Source organism: Parasteatoda tepidariorum, chromosome 1 (assembly GCF_043381705.1).
Source record: "Parasteatoda tepidariorum isolate YZ-2023 chromosome 1, CAS_Ptep_4.0, whole genome shotgun sequence".
Lineage (NCBI taxonomy): Eukaryota > Metazoa > Arthropoda > Arachnida > Araneae > Theridiidae > Parasteatoda > Parasteatoda tepidariorum.
Genome location: NC_092204.1, coordinates 17,202,528 through 17,225,696, shown reverse-complemented (window position 1 = coordinate 17,225,696; position 23,169 = coordinate 17,202,528). Strand labels below are relative to the sequence as shown.

The following is a 23,169-nucleotide window of genomic DNA, read 5'->3' as shown; positions in this document are numbered from 1 at the left end:
CTTTTAATCAGAAAATATCATTTAAATATTGTGGAAACCAAACTTTTAATGATATGTTATGAAGATACAAAATTTTTTCTCGTTTCATAACGTCCAGAAAACATAATATAGGATATATATTGCAAGGCTATTTTAGAAACATTGAAACTCATAAGTACCAATTAAAAAATTCATATTTAGACTTAAAATTGGACTGAATATTAAATTTTTAATTAAGATAAATGAAAATTCTTTGGTGGCTCAGGGGACAGAGTGCTTGCCTCTCAATGAGGTTGCTCGTGTTCGAATTCCAGCGATGGTCAGTCGATACGACTTTTGCACCTGGCTTGCACCAACCGAAGTGCTGACATGAAATATCCTCAGTGAAGGATGGATCATGGGTTAGAGTTCTCTTGCCCTCAGGCAAATCGTGGAAGGCTTTTGTGGTTTTTCTCTCCATGCGGGTTAAAAAAAAGTCTTCCACTAAGGCAAACTGAACCTAATACTTGATCCAGGAGTTCCCTTGTCTTCTGGATTGGGTTCAAAATTACAAGGCTACAGAGTTGAATATTGAAAGTCTTAAACTCATATTGGAATCGGCTATTCAATGCCGGTTATAAAATAAAATAACGTAAGAATTTAATAAATTCTTTTTTCAAGATAAACGAATTGCTGTTATAAATTTGGTCAGTCAAATAACATAAATTTTGAAAGCCCAAATTACGAAATTTCGAATAGTGCAAAGAGTGTTAATATACTTTTTTTTGTTTTACTTTCAGAGAAAGGAAACTTCATCTATTCAGCATTGAAATAAATCTACACATTTATGATTTATTCCTTATTTCCGTTTCTCTTTATTGGACAATATTATCTATATTCTATCATATATATCCCAATTAGTAAAAAAATTAAAGTAGACCTTATACTTTTTTTATACGAAGAAAAATACGTTATTTACTTGATTAATTTGTCGAGATTATATTGTGATATTGGAGTTTCAACCCAAATTTTTTGCTTACATTTTAACTAAAAGCGAAGAACTATTTTTTATTAGTTAATTTTTTTATATACAAAAAACTCAGTTTCTGAACTAAACCTTCACTTAGTTGTTTTGCACTATATTTTTCGTTTTCACTGATTAAAATACGTAAAAAAAGAGGAAAAAAGAAGTGATAGATGTGAGACGAAAAAAAATGTTTAAATGAAAAAGAAAAAAAAAAGGAATATGAAGAAAAAAAAATTGCAGTCGAGGAAAAATACATGAAAAATAGGGAAGCAAAAATAAAATAAAAATATACGACTTCAAAGTGTTAATTTAATTCAAGATGATGAGCGCAGCTAAATTAGTATTAATTACTTTTGCTAATTAGAGCGTGTTTCGAATTAATGCAGTTAGGTAGAATATTTAGTTTAGTACTACGTTTTTTTAAACATTATTTTGATTATTACTTTCAGAATATAGAGAAAAAAGGGAAATATGATATATAAGCTAAAATTTGTCAAGATAGACTTTAATGTAATAAAATGCAAATATATTTTGATTTTTAATGGATATAATTCGGAGTTTCAATACAAGTTTCCAACAATTTTATAATTGCAGTAACTGAATAACTGATCAGAATCAGTTAATTTTTTTCAAAATTAATTCCAAAGCTGTAAGTCAATATTATTTATTTTTCTGAGTTAAACGCGAATGAAAGATTAATTTTGTTTTATATCACGTTTGCTTACAAAAAGTTAAAGCTATGGAATTGTGTAATTAATTAAAATATATGCAGGAATAATTTGTTCTAGACCAAATTATTATCTTTTTCAAAAATAATATATTTTGAATAATGGATAAAGATATTTTTTTTAAAATTGTGCATAGAAATAACTAAGTTAAAAGCTTTAATCGCTTTTTTAAATAAAAATCGTGTTATAAATCCTTATTTTATCGTTTCTTAAATAAATTATTTTTATAGAAGTTATGACAGAAAAAAAATATTTGTGCTTGAATCCCCATAGCTTTGGATTAAAATAACTTTAAACAACTGTTTCAACCATTTGAGAACAAAATTGCATATAACAACAAAATACCTAATATGAAAATATAAGTAAAAAAATACTAATTTAAAACTAAAATCATTAACTTAATTATTATTAATACAATTGGCTTTACTCTTAGTTATACATACATCAATGGAACAAATATTCATTTGAAAGTAATACATTAAAAATTATGTATCGAAACAACATACACTTTTGTTTTTATATTTTTGATACAAAAAATGAAAATAGTATTTTTGTACAATTGTCTACCTTCATAAATAATAAAAGAAGAGTATGACAAAATAAATAATCCTTAAAAATATAATTCTTAAATGATAATGATTTACTGCATTTATAACAGAAAATTTATAATTAAGGAAAATAGCAGCTGAAATAAAAAAGCACACAATATTTAATAACAGTGGATAAATAGATTATGCTAATAAAGAAAATGTTATGGAAATTGCAGATTTAAAATTGCTAAATATAAACATCGATAACTTTTGAGTTAATATATACGAAATAAAAAAAATTAGTTAAGTAGTTTTATGAAAAAAGACACGATTATTAAAATAGAGTAAAAAAATATGAAAATAATGAATAAAGTAAACTTTTATTTTACGTTATAATTTTATTTGAGTAAAACACATAAAAGTGTGAAAATTGTAGGCTGTAGATTAAATAATAAATAATTTTTTGTGAAGAATTTCGTTTCATCAAGAATAATCTTCCAAGTAGCAAAGAGTTTTTCGAAATATGGCTTTACCAAAAAGACTTCGTTTTTATTTGTATGATTTTGTAAGTAAAATTTTTACTTTTTAAAGGGGTGATAGGAAAGGTTATCAATTGAAAAAAAGTGGTTAAACTAATTTTCATAGTTTTCGTTCAATAGTTACATGAAATAGAATAAAAAAGATATATTAGTATCATATTTTAACTCGTGCTTTCGTTTTTAATAAACAATAAATTAGTTCGTTTCATAAACTAGGAATATAGATAAGTAGCATTTTTAATTTTAATTACTTTCAAATTATATTTTTTTACTAAAATTAAAAATATTACTTTTGTTTCAATTAATTAGATAAAAATTTAATCATGTATATTTATATTAATTTAATTCTTACGGTTTATTTTATATTAACTCAATTTATATTGTTTATTTTATATTAATTTAATTTAGTGAAATTTATTTTATATGGTTTAATTTATATATTTTATTTTATAAATTGTAAATTATAATTATATTAATTTAACATTGGAATATTTTAAGTTGTATATTTTGTAGATAGCTTTTATATCAATATGATTTGATCACAGTTAATGTATACAGATAATGCATACTTATTTATATTCTTCGCATTGTTTATTGCGCAAAGCATCATATAATATACGCAATCATATTACTTTGAAAGGTTTAAATGATAATATTGGTAGATGGTTTTACATAAATAACTTCTACTCTATGTATGAAATGTACTTACATACACTTGATAAAAAAAATATTTTAATTGAGATAATAATTTTTCGTTTATGTTTATGATTACGAAAAACGTGAAAGTTTGATATTACAAAAATATAATAAATAAAATAATTGATTTCAATTATAAAAAAATGAAGAAAAATTCCTCCTAACTGAAGTTGAAAAAGTATAACTTGTCATAAACATTTATTGTCATATTTAATTAGAATATACTAAGAACTAAATAAATTATTGGCATAAATTTAACAGTTTTGCACCAGAAAAAGTAAAATGCTCTTCAAAACGTCAAATTTTTTATGTTTTACTTAACATATAATGCACACATAGCTTTCTATGCATCCATTTGTATGCATAGAAAGCTACAAAAGAACTTAAGTTTCTTTTGTAGCTTTCTATGCATACAAATGGATGTTAGATTGAAACACTATTACAAATCAACCTTATACATGAGACAATTGAAAATAAGCTTTGAGTTACTACTTTCCTTTTTTAATTCTCTTGTTGGTACTTTTTTAGCTAATATTATCACTTTTTTCCTAGAATGAAACTTATGAAATGAGAAACACACATCTAATAAATGTTACACACTCATGGATGAGAGAAAATGCCCGTTAAATGCATAGTTCATTTTTTGAAATATTTTTGTTTTGCTTTCGTTGAAAATATCGGTAGATTGCTAAGTAACTTTTTTAGAGGTCAAAAGTGATCAGCTTTTACTGTTTAAAAAAACTTATTTCAACATTTGGCTTTTTGCTTTTAACTTGTATGTTGATACCTTTTTTTTATAAAAAGATTAATAGATGTACTAAATTAATATATAAAATAAAAAACAGCAAAACATTAGAGCACTGATGATGTAGTTAGCAGATTCTGATAATTTAAAATCTAGTTTTCGTTGTTAACTACATTGTTTTTGCTCTTAGGCTGGCCACAAACTGAGGAGATAAGCTGAGATGATATACAAGAGGCAGATTCCCATACTTTTGCATTAGCATGCGCACATCACTTCTGCGCATCCTAACGTAAAAGTATAGAAATTCGCACCTGTATGCATCTTAAGGCCGGCCTCCCTAGTGTGAGGTCTGCCTAAAGCGTTCTATTATTCCGTGCTGCACCATAATAATACCCTTAATTCTTTGAACTGTTTTAAAATGTTAACACTCATATCTTAAATTATCGGTCTAATTGTACCAAATGTAATGCTTTACTCTAACCTTAGATTATTCATAACATACATTCATATTTTTTAAATGATAGCCTTCTTATCTGGTATTATCATTTAAATTGAACCAAATATTATCAATAATATCATACAGGCTATAAACATGAAACGTTTATTGTTCAGTTATAGAATTCCAGAATTTTGATTTTTAATTTTCTTAACCTTTATATTGATAACCTGCTGCTAAGTAATAATTACAAAATAAAGTAAAAGTAAAACGTATTACAATAACATAGTTGACAGAGGTATGCAACAGAGCTGCCAACTTGTTCCGGACAGAGGATAAATATTTTTGAGTGGTAGTCTTTTAATGCGTGATTCTTGGTTTAGTTAATTCCATTTATAGGGTTTTTACTTACCACTATTTCTAAATAATTCAAAGGCTTATGTTATCGCAACTTTGGTACAGTCAAACCATGTTGAGCCTTTTATAAATTAAGCTCTAATAACCAAAAATCATATTAATCATCATATTAATGTGAATTTTTATTTTCTCAAGATTTTGTTTGAATTTCTTTTCTGATTTGGTTTTATGTATTTCATGTATTTTTTCCTGGACTTCTACAAAACCTTCGGGGTACTGAGAGAACTAATTTTGACATTTGTCCTCTCTCTCAACAGAAAAAGCTTTGTTCTATAGCTTCCGAGGCCGGTACCCCCAGAAGACGTCGGCTTCGGTGGTCATATTTCTATTTTTATTTCCTTCGTTTTCTTTATTGCTTCATGTACCAAGCATAATTCATCTTTCTAGCCTTACATATTATAGAGACTAACTGCATTGCCATTTTTAAAATTTAAACTTATATCTAAATTCATAATTTAAACTGTCAAAGCTTTAAGCCTACTTATCAAAAATAAATAAAGATTCCTCTTAACACAAACATCAAAGCAGTCGTAGATTTTTTTTATGAAATCGTTTAAGAAAATGGCTAATCTTTGTTGTTGACACAATCACCTTAAAGAAGAAAAAAAAAATTTGTATCGAAAACTTCCCCGAACGAAATGACACAAAAATCGAAAATAGAACGTCAGTCAACGTTTAGAATTCTACCACGATGATCCCTTCACAATGATCCCAAATCCCAACCTCAGCAGCTCGATATATAGCGGAAAGACCTCGATAATAACATACATATTGAATTCATCTCAACTCCAGTGGAACAAATACGCCTTTCGAGCTCGGCTGAGCGTTTAGCGCTAATGTCGGTTAGGCCCACCCCCCGAAGTTCTATAACACACATAGCGTGGGAAACCGATATCGATTCGAAATCGGGCCGATATAGGCACGCCAAGTAAAAAAAAAAAGTGGTTTGGGTGTCAGATGACACGTGGCTTAAAAGGATGAGAATGGCCACATAACCCACCCCTGCAGTTTTGTTTGGAATAATATAAAAGGGGAGCTATTTGATATTCGTGTGGTCGAAGAAAAAGGTACAACAGTCACGTTGGGATAAGACTGGAATAAAATTCTTATTTTAGTTGAGTTTATTCTTTGTTGAAGTGATACCCCCTTCCTCAAACATATTTTGATCGTAAAGAAAACGGATTCTTAGATCGGAGGATATTTAGTTTTTGAAGCTACAATAGAAATAGTCAGGGAAGATATTGTTAAAAGACGAAAACATAATGTGTTGGAAATATTTATCGAAAAAATATCAATTTATTTTTATTAAATAATAAAAGAAAAGATTTATCATTATTACTATTAGAAATAAAGAAATCAAACTATCCAATAAATAGAATGTATAAATTTTATTGGACAAGGATACCTATGAAATACAGCATTATTTCAATACGATGTACAATCTTTGATGCACAAAACCTTAAGTAATAAGAATATCTATGAAATTCTCTATTTTTCCATAAGGCGTAACTTCTGATGTATAACTTTTAAGGATATCTATGAAATGTATTATTTCAATAAGGAGTATAATTTATACCTAAGTATAATAGGATAAGGATATCTATGAAATTTTGATTATTTTAATAAGGATTAATTTTTACAATTTTAATCAAAAGTACGAATGGATGCCAACTGCTCCGGTCACGCAAAAATAATTAAAAAATCGGTAAATAACTACAAAGTAAATTTTGCAAATATTTGACTATTTTTGCTTGCTTTTTAAAAGGTATAGCATGACATAAGTACCATACAGTGAATTATATAAGCCTACGAATTATTTAGAAATAGTGGTGGATAAAAATCTACTAAATTGAATTTATTAAATAGAGAATCACAATTGATAAACTACCACTTTAAAATATATATTTGCTGACCGGAGCAAGATCCCTGGGATAACGATCACTTAAAAATTTCTTTCAACAAGAAAAATACTTGATTTTTTAAATGTTTTTAAAATACTTACAAATCAAATTCATGAATTTAAATTATCTTTGATAATTAAAAGAAGAGAAAACTATTAGTGCTATTATGTTTAAAATATATTGTTTTTAAAAATTGCGATTGGAGATATTTGTTAAATATGATGCATTAATGTTACAAAACTTACTCTTTTAAACTCGATATTATTTCAATATGATGAATTATTTGTTTGCTATTCTAGTTAAATATACAACTTATAGCTATTCCGGGTTTTAAAAATTAAATTTTTATCCTCTGAAAAAGTGTAATAAGACACTGATTAAGTTTAAAGCAGTATTTATTTATTTTGTATAGTAGTTATTTAAAAAATTTGATTCAATTTGCAAAGATAAAGGTTTAAAAACGCTGACTGATGCTGTGATAATTTTTTTAATAATCATTTGACCAGGGGTAATTGTGAGTCCAAGTCAAAATTCCGGAAAATTTCTTAAGCAAAAAAAGAAGTTTAAATCGAATAATTAAAAAAAAAATTTAAACAAGGTTTTTTCCTTTTTCTCAATATTTCTTAGTTTACTTAAAATATATTTAAAATTTTACACATACCTATAAAAGACTTGGAGAAGTAATTGAAATTTACAAATATGTCTTTCTTGAGTTTATGATTATAATAACTATTTACTGATAAAAAATTAATACTAATCTTGAATATAAGCTTTATAAGTAGGCTCACCCTTACAAACAAATAAAATAAACTGTATTTTTAAGTTCCACCTTTGAAAATTTGATTTCCGGAAACTTTTGTGATCAATGATTTTTTGAAGCGTTTGAACCTTCAATCTCCGGAAACTTCCGGATCGTAATTAGCGAAAAATCCTGAAATCCGGTTTTTTTCCGGAGCACAATCAGCCCTGTTTGACAAATCTATCTTTATCCATGACTTTAAATTGTTAAAAATAAAAATTGTTAAAAAATTTTTAATTTCAGGTAACTAAAAAATTCGTAATGGCATATAACAATACCTCAAAAGCAAGTATTTCACAAAACTTTCGATTCCCTTTCTGAAAGAACATGTTAGAAAGAAAGTAAGTAATATTGTGTAAATACTCAATTTCAGAAAATTAGATTCAAAATTTACATTCGTCACTGTTTAATCTTCCTTCTTTAATGCTAAACTTATTATACGTTCACACTATTTGAACAAACGTTAGCAAGTTAGAGAACTAACAGGTGTTTATAGAATCAACGATTAAAGAGATACAATTTTATTCTATTTTACAAACGGCATGGAACAGCCGTTCCAATACAATTTGAATGCGTGGAAGACATACTAATGCAGGGGTAATTGTGAGCCCAAGCCAAAATTCCGGAAAATTTCTTGAGTTAAAAAAAAAAGTTTAAATTTAAAAAAATTTAAACAAGTTTATTTTTCCTTTTTCTCAATATTTTTTAGTTTACTTAAAATATATTTACAATTTTACACATACCTATACCATTTACACATACCTATGATGACCTGGAGAAGTAATTAAAATTTACAAATATGTCTTTTTTTCTTGAGTTTATGATTATAACAACTATTTACAGATAAAAAAATGAATATTAATCATGATTATAAGCTTATAAAGTATCCCTCTGGCTCTTCCTTACAAACAAATAAAATAATCTGTGTTTTTATGTTTCACCTTTGAAAATTTGATTTCCGGAAACTTCTGTGATCAATGATTTTTTTAAACGTCGGGACATTCAATCTCCGAAAACTTCCGGATCACTGCTAGCGAAAAATCCGGAAATCCGGATTTTTTCCGGAGCACAATCAGTCCTGCTGATGGAAATAACCCGTATTTGAGTTACATTGAGATAAAAACCACGGAAGCCTTCCACGGTTAATCTTACGGCAAGATGTTCTAACCCAAGATCCATCTACCAATGCAAATATTTTACGTCAGTGCGGTAGTTGGGGCGAGCCAGGTACAGAATTTAAATCGCCCAGTTAGTTCTGGGATTCGAACCTGGGCCATTGGGAGGCGATTGCCCTATTCCCAGATCCACCATTACATGAAGAGATATTATTGTCATTACTATGCTAATTCTCCACTTACGCCCCTTTTTGCTTCTATCCAAAGAAAAATGGGAGTAATTTACTGAATTAGTTTACATGATCTAGTAACATGATATTTTCGAATTTTTTTCCCTTTATTTTGGAACGGTATATTAAAAAAAAAAAAAAAAAAAAAAAAAAAAAAAAAAAAAAANAAAAAAAAAAAAAAAAAAAAAAAAAAAAAAAAAAAAAAAAAAAATGAAAAAAAAATTACATAAAATTATACATTAAGGATATAATGATCAGATTAATAGTTTTACAGTATATGCATAAGTTTTAAGTTAAGGGAAATTATTTAAATTAATTAAGAATTTTTTTTTTCAAAATACTTGATAAAATTTCAAACAACAAATTTAGCTTGTGTTTGCAGAAAACATTCTAAAATGCAGTATTTGAAATAGTAGCCAATACATTCCAAACAAAGGAAAAAGTAAGAGGCGTAAGATTCAGAAAAAGACAAAGTTTCAGGATTTGCTTTGATGAAGGGGTTTTCATTTCCGTTTTTCATGTTTTGCCTGAGGCTATTTTAGCGCCTCCTTTCAAGACAGAAGGGAAACATATTGCCGAATGTCTTTCCCCAGTTTAATAAACGCCAAAGGAACATCGCATATATTCTGCCTTCGAAATGAAATAATGCTTTTTAAGACCGCTAAATATCAATTCAGTGCGTGGGATTGGGCGGAAATGGCGCGACATTTGGCTCTTCCTCTGGTAGTCAGCAACATTTCATATTAACGCTTGGATAGTAAATTTGTTACGGGACTTGTTTTTTCAGGCCCTGGGCTTTCTTCTCTATTTTAGGTAAAAACTAATGATGAAGCTAATTAAATATTGATGAAGGTTAAGGATTAAAATTAAATCTGTTCCTTACGGCACTTGAGGTAAATAAGAAACTTTTTTTAATGGACAATTATGAGTTTTAATTAATTAAAATTTTGAATATTTAGTTATTAACTTCTTTAAAGAGGCAGTATTCCGTAAAAACATTTTTTTCCTTCACACAAAAAATTTCTGATAAAAAAAAATCTTTTTCTTTTCTATTACAATGGAAGAACTTGAAACAATATAGTATTTAGCCCGAATTTTTCTAAAAGTGATATTTTTACATCAAACTATTTCTTAGTATTGTTTTCTGATAAGTATTTATAAGTTTCGAGATTTTCATTAAAATAACAGCAAAATATGCAGAAACTTCTTACTTTCTACATGGAGATAGAGGTATTTTTAAAAAAGATATTTTCATATAATAGATACACATTATATATATACACTGAAGAGCCATTACATTATGACCACCCTGCTAATAACATGTAGGACCACCTTTAGCCCTCAAAACTTCTAGCACCCGCCGTGGGATTGATTCCACAAGGTGCTGATAGGTAGTCTGAGGTATCTGGTACCAAGCGCTTACCAAAGTAAATCAAATAGTATCAAATAAATTATTCCTTCTAATCATAAAATTTGATTCCCTTCTTAAATTAGCGTCTCGATTCGGTGTCATGAATCACACAACTCAACTGATTTGTGATGATTATTTTCTCTCAGAATACAGTTGGATTAAATTATATGTTTCAGATATAATTAATTAAAAGATGAATGTTTTAAAATGCGTAATTTAATTTATCANATATATTAAGGGTCACAAGTAATAGACGAGAAAGATATAAAAACAAAATCGAAATTTGACGAATAACATTTATGTAGTGACATAGTTAAAACATTGTTTGCCTTATAAAAGCTTGAAAGTGCTTCTTAAAATCCAATTTAAAACTTTCTCTGTTTCCTCTGGCAATTCGAACAGGTTTTCAGTCCCACCTTTCTCGATAGTGATTTGCTACATTTTAATATCGAATTTGATTTTTCCTAGCACAAGTATCAATTTCCGACACAAAACATTTATAGTTAAAAATATATTCCAAGGGTGATAGACACGAAACTTTCTGTATAAGTATATTTCAAGACCTGCAAATTATTTATAAATTTCGAGCAATGCATGATTCCTCAAGCTCATCATTGATCGCATTAACGACAATTCGTATTTCCTATTTAATTAATGCATAAAAATGCATTACTTCCACTTGTTACATGAGATAATCTTGGGACCATTGATTTAAGATTTTAAATAATGAGTCAAAAATTTCGAAAACAAAGGTAACCAATACGTTATATTCGAAACAATGTAATTGTTTAAAATGAGTTAAGTAAACTTTATAGAATACTTTCAAACTTCGGACTCAAAAGGCGAAATCAAAGAGGGTAAGAAATCGCAAAGGAATTTCAGCAACAGAATCATCAAACTCCTTCCTCGATACTTCGATAACTTCATTCCAGAATGTCGAACAAAAATTCATTAATTCCTTTCCTGGAACATACTTTTAATCGGATTTAAAAGCCATTAAGGGAAATGAAGGGGGAGGCTTGCAACTGGTTATTGGCTGAGTGGGTAAACTTACTCCCTACACCCCCCCCTTATACTTTTAAACTCGTTTAGGGAGCGAAAGATTGCGTTCGATAAGAAGTCAAGAGAAAAAAACACACTTTCCAATATTTATCTCATTTATCAAAGTTCTTTTTAAAAAAATTTGACCTTTTTCAAAAATCAAAACAAACAGATCAATTTCTTAGTAGATTTGGAATCCAAAATTTGTAAGTAAGAGTTCATATTTTCTGGTAGGAAAGTTGCCAAATATTTTTGATAGAATTATATATATCTATATAAAGAAGAAGAAATTCGAAACTTCTGCAGTTCCTTTAACAATTGTTTTATAAACAAAATTAACATTTAAATTAGTGTAGCAAATAAATAATGATTATTTGTAGGAAATATCTTCATCGAAACAAAGAAAAAGATGTGTAACGTCAACTTAGTCAGTCATACCTGCTAATTTAAAAAACGGTAACTTAAGCTTATTAATAATTATAGAATATAGGCTTATTATCAGTTATGGCATAAGCTTATTAGAGAATAACACTCCTCATAAACTTTCTAAAAATGATTAAGGAGTTTCTGCTACTAGGAAAAAAGTTATTTATCATAAAAATAGCAACATACAATGTCATACTATTTCATTCAATGTCAATGTTATCATTAATATCTATCGGCATTTGAAGAAGATACTAAACTTATAAATATTTAAAGCTTAAGGGTGTAAGCTTTATAGTTTAATCTTATTAAAATAGCTTACTATAAGGTTGTTGTTAATGATTAAAAATTTTAACTAAAAGAAAAATATTTATCATTAAATTAAAGTATATAAAGTCGTACTCCATTCAACGTTAATATCACCATCCATATATATCGGCATTTCAAGAGGATACTAAGCTTATAAATAATTAAATCTTAAGCGTATAAGCAATTATATTTTAATATTACTAACATAGCTTACTATGATGTTATTATTAACGATTAAAAAATTAATAACAAGTAAAAATATTTAACATAAAAATATGAGCATATAACGCGTCATCAGTATTTGAAAAGAAAAATCACAAGCTAATTAATAATTAAAGGTTAATAATTACAATAATTTGAGCTTATTAACAGTTAGAGCATAAGAGTATTAATAAGTAATCTTTAGTTTATTATAAACTTAAGAGCATTTAAGTGGTTTATATTGCAGGAAAAAATATTTATCATGAAAGTTTGCCACTTTCAGAACTATCTGTAAGGGTAAGGGGTTTTTATGATTAATACTTTAATTAAATTTCAAAATGAAAAAAAGATAAATAAAAACTTGCACGTCGAAACCTTAATGACTTTCAAAAACTTTTTGGAACATTTCATCAGAAGTGGTTCGAATAAAAACGTGTTTTAATATAAAATCTACCAGATTCCTTTTTGATAAAAAATCTTCTAAATAAGAATCTGTTGGTTGGTTAACGAAATGTAGGATTCAATGGTACAAGAGTCGGAAAAAGTTTCACTGCGTCAAATTTAAACAATACTGAAGAAAAGATCAAAAAATGCTAGAAACTAAAACTGACGATGACATAAAATATAATGAAGAAAGATAATTCCCTGTCATTTACTATATCATTTCTGAAAGTAATAAGCGTGATAAAGAGAGTAATCGAAGAGTAATAAGAGTGTTAAAGAGAGTAATAGTGTTAAAGAGAGTAATAAGAGTGTTAAAGAGAGTAACAAGAGTGTTAAAGAAAATAATCAGAGAGTAATAAGAGTGTTAAAGAGAGTAATAATGTTAAAGAGAATGATAAGAGTGTTAAAGAGAGTAATAAGCGTGATAAAGAGAGTAATCAAAGAGTAATAAGAATATTACAGAGATACACAGAGTAATTAGAATTTAAGAGTGCATCAGTGTTCAAGATGAAGTAAATCTAAATTAAGTTTAAAAAAAATAAACTAACAAATAATGAAATTCTCCATGTCATTAAAAAACTTGCTTAAGTGTTAAAACAAATTATTTAAGATTTTTATTTTATTTTCAGTCCAAACAATAGACTTCCGTACTAGACGACATTTGACACTATATTGCGAATAATGAAATGATTTGCGGTAGATGAATATTGCAACTGAGATCTAAGATGATGCAATTTCTAATGAAAATAAATATTGTTTAAAAAAAATCGTTTAATATTAAAATATCATGGAACTTAAGCGAGTGTTAACCTTATACATTTAGAATTTAAACAATAGATCACCTTTAAAAATTTTATAATCTATTAAATATGTCATATTTTATCCCACAGAAAAATATCTTTAAAAAAGTAAAATATCTTCAAATAAGTTAAATACACACTGAGAAAAAAGTATGGTCAAAACTACCAGAATATGCTAAAATTTAAAGTACTTCTGGTTCTATGGGAAAACTGAAACTCTCGGTAATTTTTACTGAAGCGCTTTGGTAATGATTTTGATAAAATTAAGAATAAAATATGGTTTTACAATATGGGATAAAATTTGGTAATTTTTTCATGATACCTTACAGCATGGCATAAAAACTATTTAATCGGTCAAATTTATTTTTCGGTTTTGTATTTTATCTGCTAAATATTGGTAATAAAATATATATAGTTCTTTTAGGTAAACGTTATCATTTGAACGGAAAAATTTCTAAATGAATCGTTTTAATACAGTATATTTTGGTTTTATTATCATAATTAGTTTTTTTACCATAGTATACGGTAATTTTACCAGAATTTTATTTTCCGTTTTTATTTAAACTAGAAAGGGTTAATAAAAATAGTTAATGACGTCATACTGTAATGAAAAAAACTTTTACGTCGCAAAGATGAAACAAATCGTTTAATACTTTTAAATAAATATATGTTTAAAATTTATAGCTTTCTAAATTCAAAATTTGAATATAAGGTCTTCTTATAGATTAAATCTCAGTAATTTAAAATATTCGGTTCGTAAAAGAGAATTCAAATTTAATTTTAATATTGTCTGTACTTAATGATTTATACATTCTTTTTATATTCGTTAAAAAATACTTTATGATATAATAGAATAAAAAAATTTAAAGAAAAAATAAAAATATATTAATTTAACAAAATAGAATAATCGAACCACACATTGCTCTTTTTTGAAGGAAAAAAAATGCAACTTAACTCGATTTAAACTCAATTATATGACAAAACTGAGAAAACAGACAACCCAAGGTATACGCAAAAATAAATCTTATTAGGAATTTATGTTTAGATTCATTAGTTTCGATAAAGTTATTGATAACAAAAGAACATACTTAACGAACGCACTTTAATTTTAACCGAAACAATTCTGTTGAAAAATTGAAAACCAGCATTAGAGATGTTATCAGAGTAAATGACGTAAGATGGAAAATATTAAATTTTCCTCCGATAGTTATTAGCAGCTCGCCGGGATGTTTTCAGAAAAGTTGGATTTATCAAATATTTCTGGAAGATAAATAAATTATACGAGATATTAAACACGTTAAATCTTATTTTGTGAAGAATAAATAAAAATAAGAAAATAGGTTGGTTAAAAAAATTTATTTTCTGGAATATGAAAGATTATTTTTCAATCTAAAGAAATTGAAAAAGGGAATTAGGAAAAGTTATACATAGAATATAAAAATAAAAACGCTATAAAATTAAACACTATAAATTGCATTTCATATGGATGAAATAAAGCAATACATATTTTTATAATAGAAAAATGACAAAAAAACAGCATTTCTTAAAGAAAAATTAAATTTATTTAATGATTCGATTTATAGATTTTGGAAGATTTGAGTGTTTTGAAAAATATAAAAGCTTTGTAGAATGATAATAAATAAAATTAAAAAAATATTTCTAAACAAAAAAGATAATTTTTCTTTTATATTTAAAGGCATCGAAAGACAAGTTATACGCGCTGAGCAAAATATGGAAAGTTTTTTTTTCTTCTTTTAAATAAAAATCATAAATATACATCCCTAAATAAAAAGTCATAAACAAAATATTTAAACAATACTTTGAATTATTTATGCAATTAATATAATACAATTTAAATATTTAGCATAGAATATACTTAAATAAACATTGAACATTGTATTAACGCGTTACATTTAATTAAACAGAATTTAACTCAATACAAGCCTATAAATAGTTTCAAGCAAATTTCAAACTCAATTCAAAACACTTTCAAAAATTCATAAATATGTTTTATTGAAAAAATAAAAATAAAATAAAAAAAGAAAGAGAAATTAAATCTAAAAAATAAACGAAAAGTTCATGAATGTACGTAAATTATTAAAACAAATTCTATTTTTATTTGTAAGAGCAGTACAATTGCCATTGTGTTCCACAAAATCAAATAATAAATTGCGAGTTATTCCAATTTTTGACAATCTAATTGAATGCCATCAAGTCAACTGCTTTAAAAATTTAGAAACAACAAACCGTCCAAGCTTATCTATTTTAATTTTTTTAACAATAAAACTGCATCCGATAAATTTAAACAATCAAAATTCAATATAGGATCAGCATACTCAAAGTAATAATAAAGTTTTGTGCAATAATCTATGTTTAAGATTAAGTCAATCAGAACTTTCAACTTTCTTTATAAGATCTAAAATTAATAGATGCTTTATCCTAAATTGTTTAATTTAAAAAAGTATCTCACTTAATTTTAAACTTTGATACAAAATTACAAAATTTAAACCTTAAAAATCAGGGTTTACCAAACTAGACCAGCTTGAATAAACCCACTTTTTTCCAAGGTGGGTTTTTTCAACATTTATTGTATTAGATAGATACGTTTCACTTTAAAAGCATAACATTTGTAAACTATTGTCTTTTGGACAAGTCTTCCAAAGAATTGAAGATTAACTGATTGAAGACAGGTTTAACTTGATACGTAGCTTGAAATGTATGCTACGATACGTAGATTGAACTGCATGCTACGATTTGAAGCTTGAAACGCATGTTACGATACGTAGCTTAAAATTCATGCTAAATATTCGGTTAGGCAAAAAAAAATTCTTTTTTTTCTATTAATAAAGTGGCTTATTTATAAGGGTATATACTAAAAGAATTAATGATATATAAAGTTGAATTAGAATTATTCATGAGATTTTTCTTAACTATGTCATGCATGCATTGTTAACTCAAATCTCAGGTAAATGCGGGCCCTACAAATATCCAGACACCTTAATAGATATTTCCCCCTTTTTCCGCTAGGATATTATCTAAATTTGCACAAATATTTGAACAGGTTAAAATGCAATTATGCTTGAGAAAATTTATAATTTTTGAATCGATATATTGCAAATGTTAGCAATTTAACGATGCAGCATATACCAAAAATGTTTTGTCTCTCAATGTTTTGTTTTCCTACAGGTCGGAAAATTAGTAAGATTGCTTTTAACAAATACTTGTTAAATATTTTTTTTTAGCATTTAAAGGTATTAATTTGTGATATTTATTAGTCATTCTTTCTGATTATTATTGTTTTCTATTATTATAAATTGATTTTTAATTTTTATTCCAAATCAAAGGCTTTAAACTAAAAGTGGTATTCTTTTATTGCAAAGTAACCCTGTAATATCTTATTACGTAACATTTTACAAAAAAAAACATAATAAAAAATTTTATGAAAAATATTTTGAAAATGGTACATAACTAATCCATTTTGAAATTATTATTAAACAGCAAATACGTTGTATTTACTTTTACAATGGAGCTTTATATAAACGCTTTTCCATCCCAAACACTTATTGGGAATTAACTTTATACAATATTATCAGACAATCTGGCTAAACATTTAACGAATTTTAATGTAACTGAACAGTGAAAAAAATTGTATTGTAAGCTGCTATTTCCCAAAACAAAATGAAATTAATTCCAATATATATATTTTTAATTTTATTTCCATATATTCTGGAGCTAAGCCTGTGTTAACACAATAAAAAAAATTTGAGATATTTTAATTAAGTAGATTTATCTTTTTATGTAACTATCTGTTTCTCGTTCAGAAATAAAAACAAAAGCGTAGCAATTTAAAGTCTCCTAGAGAATGACAATTTTGTAACTAAACAAGGTATAAATAATTAACTAAAATTTAATTCTATTGTTCGAAGCGAATCCTGCTATATTTTATTAAAGACTTGGGAATAATATAAAATATTTCGGAAAAAAACCCAGGTGGGCTGAGCTACTAAATCAGTTTTTCTTTCAAACTCAGATTAAAATGATTTAGTTTAAAATAAATGTGTTATATTAACATACAATACCTGTTCACTATCCGAAAATGCAAATTTCGAATCGAGAAGTAAATTAGAATGAAAATTGGTGAAAGGAATATAAATATATAACACTAATTATATAAAATAATAATATGCAAATTATAAAGTTAGAAACAATAAAATTTTACTTTAGTTTCGACGAAAATTTGTTTTTGTTGTATACTTTATTATACTTATTACATGTAAAAGAGATACAGAGTATGAATGAAATATTTTTATAATAAAATAATCATCAACGATGCATACAACACAAACCTTTGATTAAGTTAAAAATTAATTGTAAGTTAAAAAATATTCTTCCTTCTGAAAGGCAATATATTAAATTTCATCAAATTGTAATTTAACGAAATGATATTGCATAATACAATTATTATTACATTTGAATAATTGAACAAAAATCTAAATGAAAAATTATTCAAATTGAAAACTTAGCGTTATTCATTACAAATTATGTAATGGAATGAATTGATTTCGAAGTGATGATAATTATTTAGAATTCCTAAATTCATTAATATTTAAATGCTAACAAATAATTTATTTTTGCCGAAATACCAACAAATAAGCTTGTTTAATCTTCAAGAAATTTAAATGCAATATTTTAAGGGGTAAATTAAAGTTTAATTAAAAAAATTAATAACATAAATATAACATTTAGCAATTATAAATTTTTTTTATTAGATATACAAATAACACAAATCATAATTGATATAAGCTTGATTCTATTAGTTGTTGCTTGAGTTATTGGTGTTATTCCTGAGAATTGAAAAAGTTGCACATTTTCTAATGGTGACATTTTCATATTAAATCGTTCATTAGTATATTTTCCAGATAGGTATTTAAATATAAAGATTTTTTTTATCAAATAGTAGCATAGCAACAGATTATTTCAATGAAAGCAGTTCTTTTCTAATAAAAATTCTCTCCTGAGAAATTTAAAGTTTCATTACATTGCCTCAAGTCCTTCAATTGAAGGGTATATTACAAGACCATAATAACACTTTTCATGATATTTTGTACCTTTCAAATATGAAAAAAAGTGATGGTTAAATGCTTTCGTTTGAAACCAGTCTCAAGAAACTCAAAATATTTATGGTGGAAAAATAATTAACGTAGCTTTGATATTTTCCTGCTTTGACGTTTTTAAATTGATGCGGTATGTAAAACAAGAAAACTTTTCCTAAGCTTAATCGCATAGTTTCTATCTTTTAATTATTTTTTTTTTTCAATTGTGAATTTTAGTGACTCATGACCATATATGGCAGTACTTTTACTTTCGTTACTTGTACCGCCGGTACAAGTAAAAAGTACGTACTTTTACTTGTACTTCGTTACTTTTTAAATTTAGTACTTTTACTTGTACTTTCGTTACTTTTTTAGGGAAAAAGTANAACTTCTTATTGGTAACTTTAAGTTTAGGGTGTAACATACTATTAATTTAACCTTTTATTCAAAAGAGAAAAAAAGGGGCTTCTTTTCAACTTTGTATTGTTAAAGTATAACTTAAGAAATAAATAAATAATGGTTTCAAGAGAAATAAATAATGGTTTCTACATCTAAACTGCTAGTAATAAACTGTGCTACTGGATAACTATGCCCAAACTATGTAACTGTAGTTTATTTGAAAACATGATAAATATTTGTGTTATGAATTATGCTAATACTACTAAATCAGCAAGTAAAATTTAAATAGAATCAAATATTAAAAAACAAACCTCATATTTCTTTTAGACTGCCTCTTATACCACACAACTTGCAAACTTAATTCTGGTTTTTCCGATCAGACAGTAACAGACTGATGGCTGAAATAAGAAATTTTTAAAAAAATAACATAAACAACTAACTTTCTGATACAAGAACTATGTTAACCTTAAAGGGGAAAATACAAATCTTTAAAAAATAACCACAGCATCAAACCAATATTAACAAAAATATGGTTTAATAATAAAAGTTTATAAACTTTTCATTGCTTTTTTTTCTGTTTTCTTCTTTAGCCCATATGTCATTTAGGGAGAAAAAAGAGACCTTACATTACTTTGAAAGTTTTATAAGTAAAAATCAACCATGTTGAATACTTATGCATGATAATTCATTTATTAAGAGGTAAGATTTAAATACTTTTAAAATCTTTCACCATTTTTAGAGATTGAATGCTAAAATAATAAATTTCTAAAATTGATAAAGCAAATAGAATAAATAATTTTTAAAATAATTAATATAAAAAATATATTAATAAATTTATTGTTTAATAATAATAGAGGAAGATAATAACCAGCAAAACATTGACTTTTTCTTAACCTACATTTGATTAAAGACAAATACTGATAAACATTAAAAGATATTTATTTTGACTTTTATTATTTTATTAAAATTTTAATTTGCAAACAGAATACTACAACAATATAGTTGAAGAAAAAAAACTAAAACACTTAAAATGCCACAGTTAATATACAATTAGTTGAATAATCAAAATAAAAAACATTATACTAGTAGCAATAGTACTAACTACTGATACTAACTGAAATACTCGTATTGGCTCCTCTTAATCTGTCTGTCATTTAAGCTAAAAAAAGAATAAAATTAGATGAATCTCTGTGCAATAGACAAATTTTTATTACAGTAATCTCTCTACTTAGTTTTGTATAATGTTACTTTGTATATACCAAATATATTTAAAGTGAAAGAGTATTTATAATTCAGGGGCAATGTTCTTAGCGATCTTCCCTCTGTCCCTCAGGGGCAGAACCACAACCGTTGTGAGAATTAGTACTTAAATTAACTCATAACATTCTATTGCCTCTAAACATTTTTCTCCATTGTGTAAAGTAGTACAAAGAAGAATATCAGGGAAAAAAACACTTTCTACTGAATATTTTTCCTTACAGCATCAAAGTGCTAAGTCTGATGCAGTTCTTTGACTACTCTCTCTTGTTTGAATGGGCTGAGTTGTGGTGATCAGGCTTAAATGTCAAGACAAGAGTACAATGTTTTCATGAATCTAGTTAACATATATATAAGTAAACATAAAGTCGTGTATACATACACTTTCTTTTTAGCAACTTAGTCATGCATTCTTCACAGACTGAATATTGCCCTGTCAGTTTTAATGAATGCCATCTTTGCTAATACATTCATCTGCGACAACATCAATATCTCAATAAGGTTAAACATTTAAGAAAACAGTTAAATATGTCACCATGGAATCCCTTAGTAAAAAGAGTAAAGGGGACAGATATATATATATAATTCATACGTAATGTACTTTAATATACGTCAATAGATAACTGCAATTTAAAATAAAGATAATAAGCATGAATTTAATTATATTAAAGCTAGAAACGTCACAACAGGCGTTTACTATATTATTCTTTGTAATATATACAGTTACCATAGAAATCGTTAATGATTTTGACAGCAGCTATTATTGCCTTTTAATTTGTCACCAACATCAATAACACTTTTTAATGTACAAATTTCGTCGTAATTCTAAAATTCTTTGATGTCTATGAAATATCCCTCGATCTGTTTTTGGGTTGGACAAATTGATTGACAAAGACACTCTTAAAGAAAGTAAACAGAGGATGTTAAAAAAGTGATTGATTTCTTAATGCACCCTATATTACAAAGCTTTTAAACACCAAAAATGCATTTGAAACCGAAAAAAGCAATTTATATCTGGTTTCCAAGGTGACGGATTGTTTATATGATCAATAATAATAAAGTCAAAAATCGTTTATATTAGAAAATATGGACTATGAAAAACTATTTGCAGTTTGTATTAAACGAGGATGCTTTTTATTATATAGAAGAGCGAAGTAAAATATTTAGCAAATTACATTTAGATGAAATAGATATTGAAGGTACAAATAGAGACATTGTATTTTTGTCTAAAGAAGAATTTTTCCAGTCTGGGTATTGCGTGCTTAAAGCTATATAAAAGTAAATGCATTTAGATGATAGGGCGCAAGGGGCGTATTTTAATATAACCTTCGAAACAAATTGATACGAATTTGGGAAAAAAATTGAAGTCAAAGTCAATATTATGTGTTGTTTGTATCATAGAGTTCAAGAAATTACTTTGCACTTGCTATGAAAGATAGATAAAATATATTTTTTTAACACTTAGAAATAAAATGAAATAGAGACAACAATATAAGAGTAATGTAGAAGAGATTCATTAAAAAGTAATTTATCTAACATATTTCTACAGTCCGTGGTCAAATTATTAGACGAACTATAAGATTGTATGTAAAATCTTAATTATCAGGTGAAACTATACAGCTTTATTGTTTTTACGCGCTTGTTGCTTTTGCACTTATTTACGCTCGTGTATCAATTGGTTAAATTAGATGATAGATAATATAAATTCGGCAATTGGATAAATTAGACCAGGGGTTTCCAACTTACACGAGTCCCGCGGTGGACTGATCGTTAAGACACGGTTCCCAGCAGATCACCGAAGTCAAGCATCACTGGCTGCGGTCAGTGTGCTGGTGGGTGACCACTTGGATCAGTCTGCGTAGGGACCGAGGGAGTGCGGTATTGGTCCTCGTTAAAATGTGCTACCGTAAAGTGCTCGACTTCGCGCGCAGGTCGTCGGGCTAACGAAGCAGGGGGGCCATCCCCTCCGCAGAGGATCAAAATTGTGATGGCATGTCTTCGGATCATCCTCCGGGATGTTTCCCAGACCGTCGCCAATAGCCCATTGTGCAGCTCTAGTGCGACGTAAATTAACAACAACTTACATGAGGCCGGGGGTCGCTATTAAAAACATCAGTCAATTGGCGGGCCGCAACTTTATCAAAAGTTTGTATAGGAGTCTTATGTTTGAAGGAACATTAAATACTACTGTCAGATTTTTATCATGTTGTACAAAACAAAAGTATTATATTACAAATTAAAATACGAAGTAGATTTTTACCTGAGAAATAGATTTTTTTTGCACCGTTGGTAAGTTAAATTTCACAGAAACGAAGAAATTAGGCTTTTTTTAACGAAAGAAAAATATTTTAAGCCCATAAAGATTTTTTACAAAAATTGTCCGCAAAATAACAACTAATATATTTTAGTTCGCGGGCCAAAAAAAAAGGCTTCGTGGGCCAGACGTGGTCCGCGGGCCGCCAGTTGATAACCACTGAATTAGACGATACATTATTTAAATATAGAATATTTATTACATCAGGTGTTAATATTAGTATATTGTAATAATTAAACCAAACTATTAGACGCACTGTAGTGTTTTAATAATTACATGTTTTGCACGAGTTTATATGCAATACTTTTATATTTATACATTACCCAGACAATTTTAGCGATTGTAAAAAATTAAAG

At 27.0% G+C, this 23,169-nt stretch overlaps 1 protein-coding gene across 12 annotated transcripts in view; it reads right to left on the bottom strand.

The window, feature by feature from the left end:
* The window catches only part of LOC107437287 (tyrosine-protein phosphatase Lar), a 753,777-nt gene that overhangs the window by 130,259 nt on the left and 600,349 nt on the right, over nt 1–23,169 (bottom strand). The gene's annotated exons all lie outside the window — the stretch shown is intronic.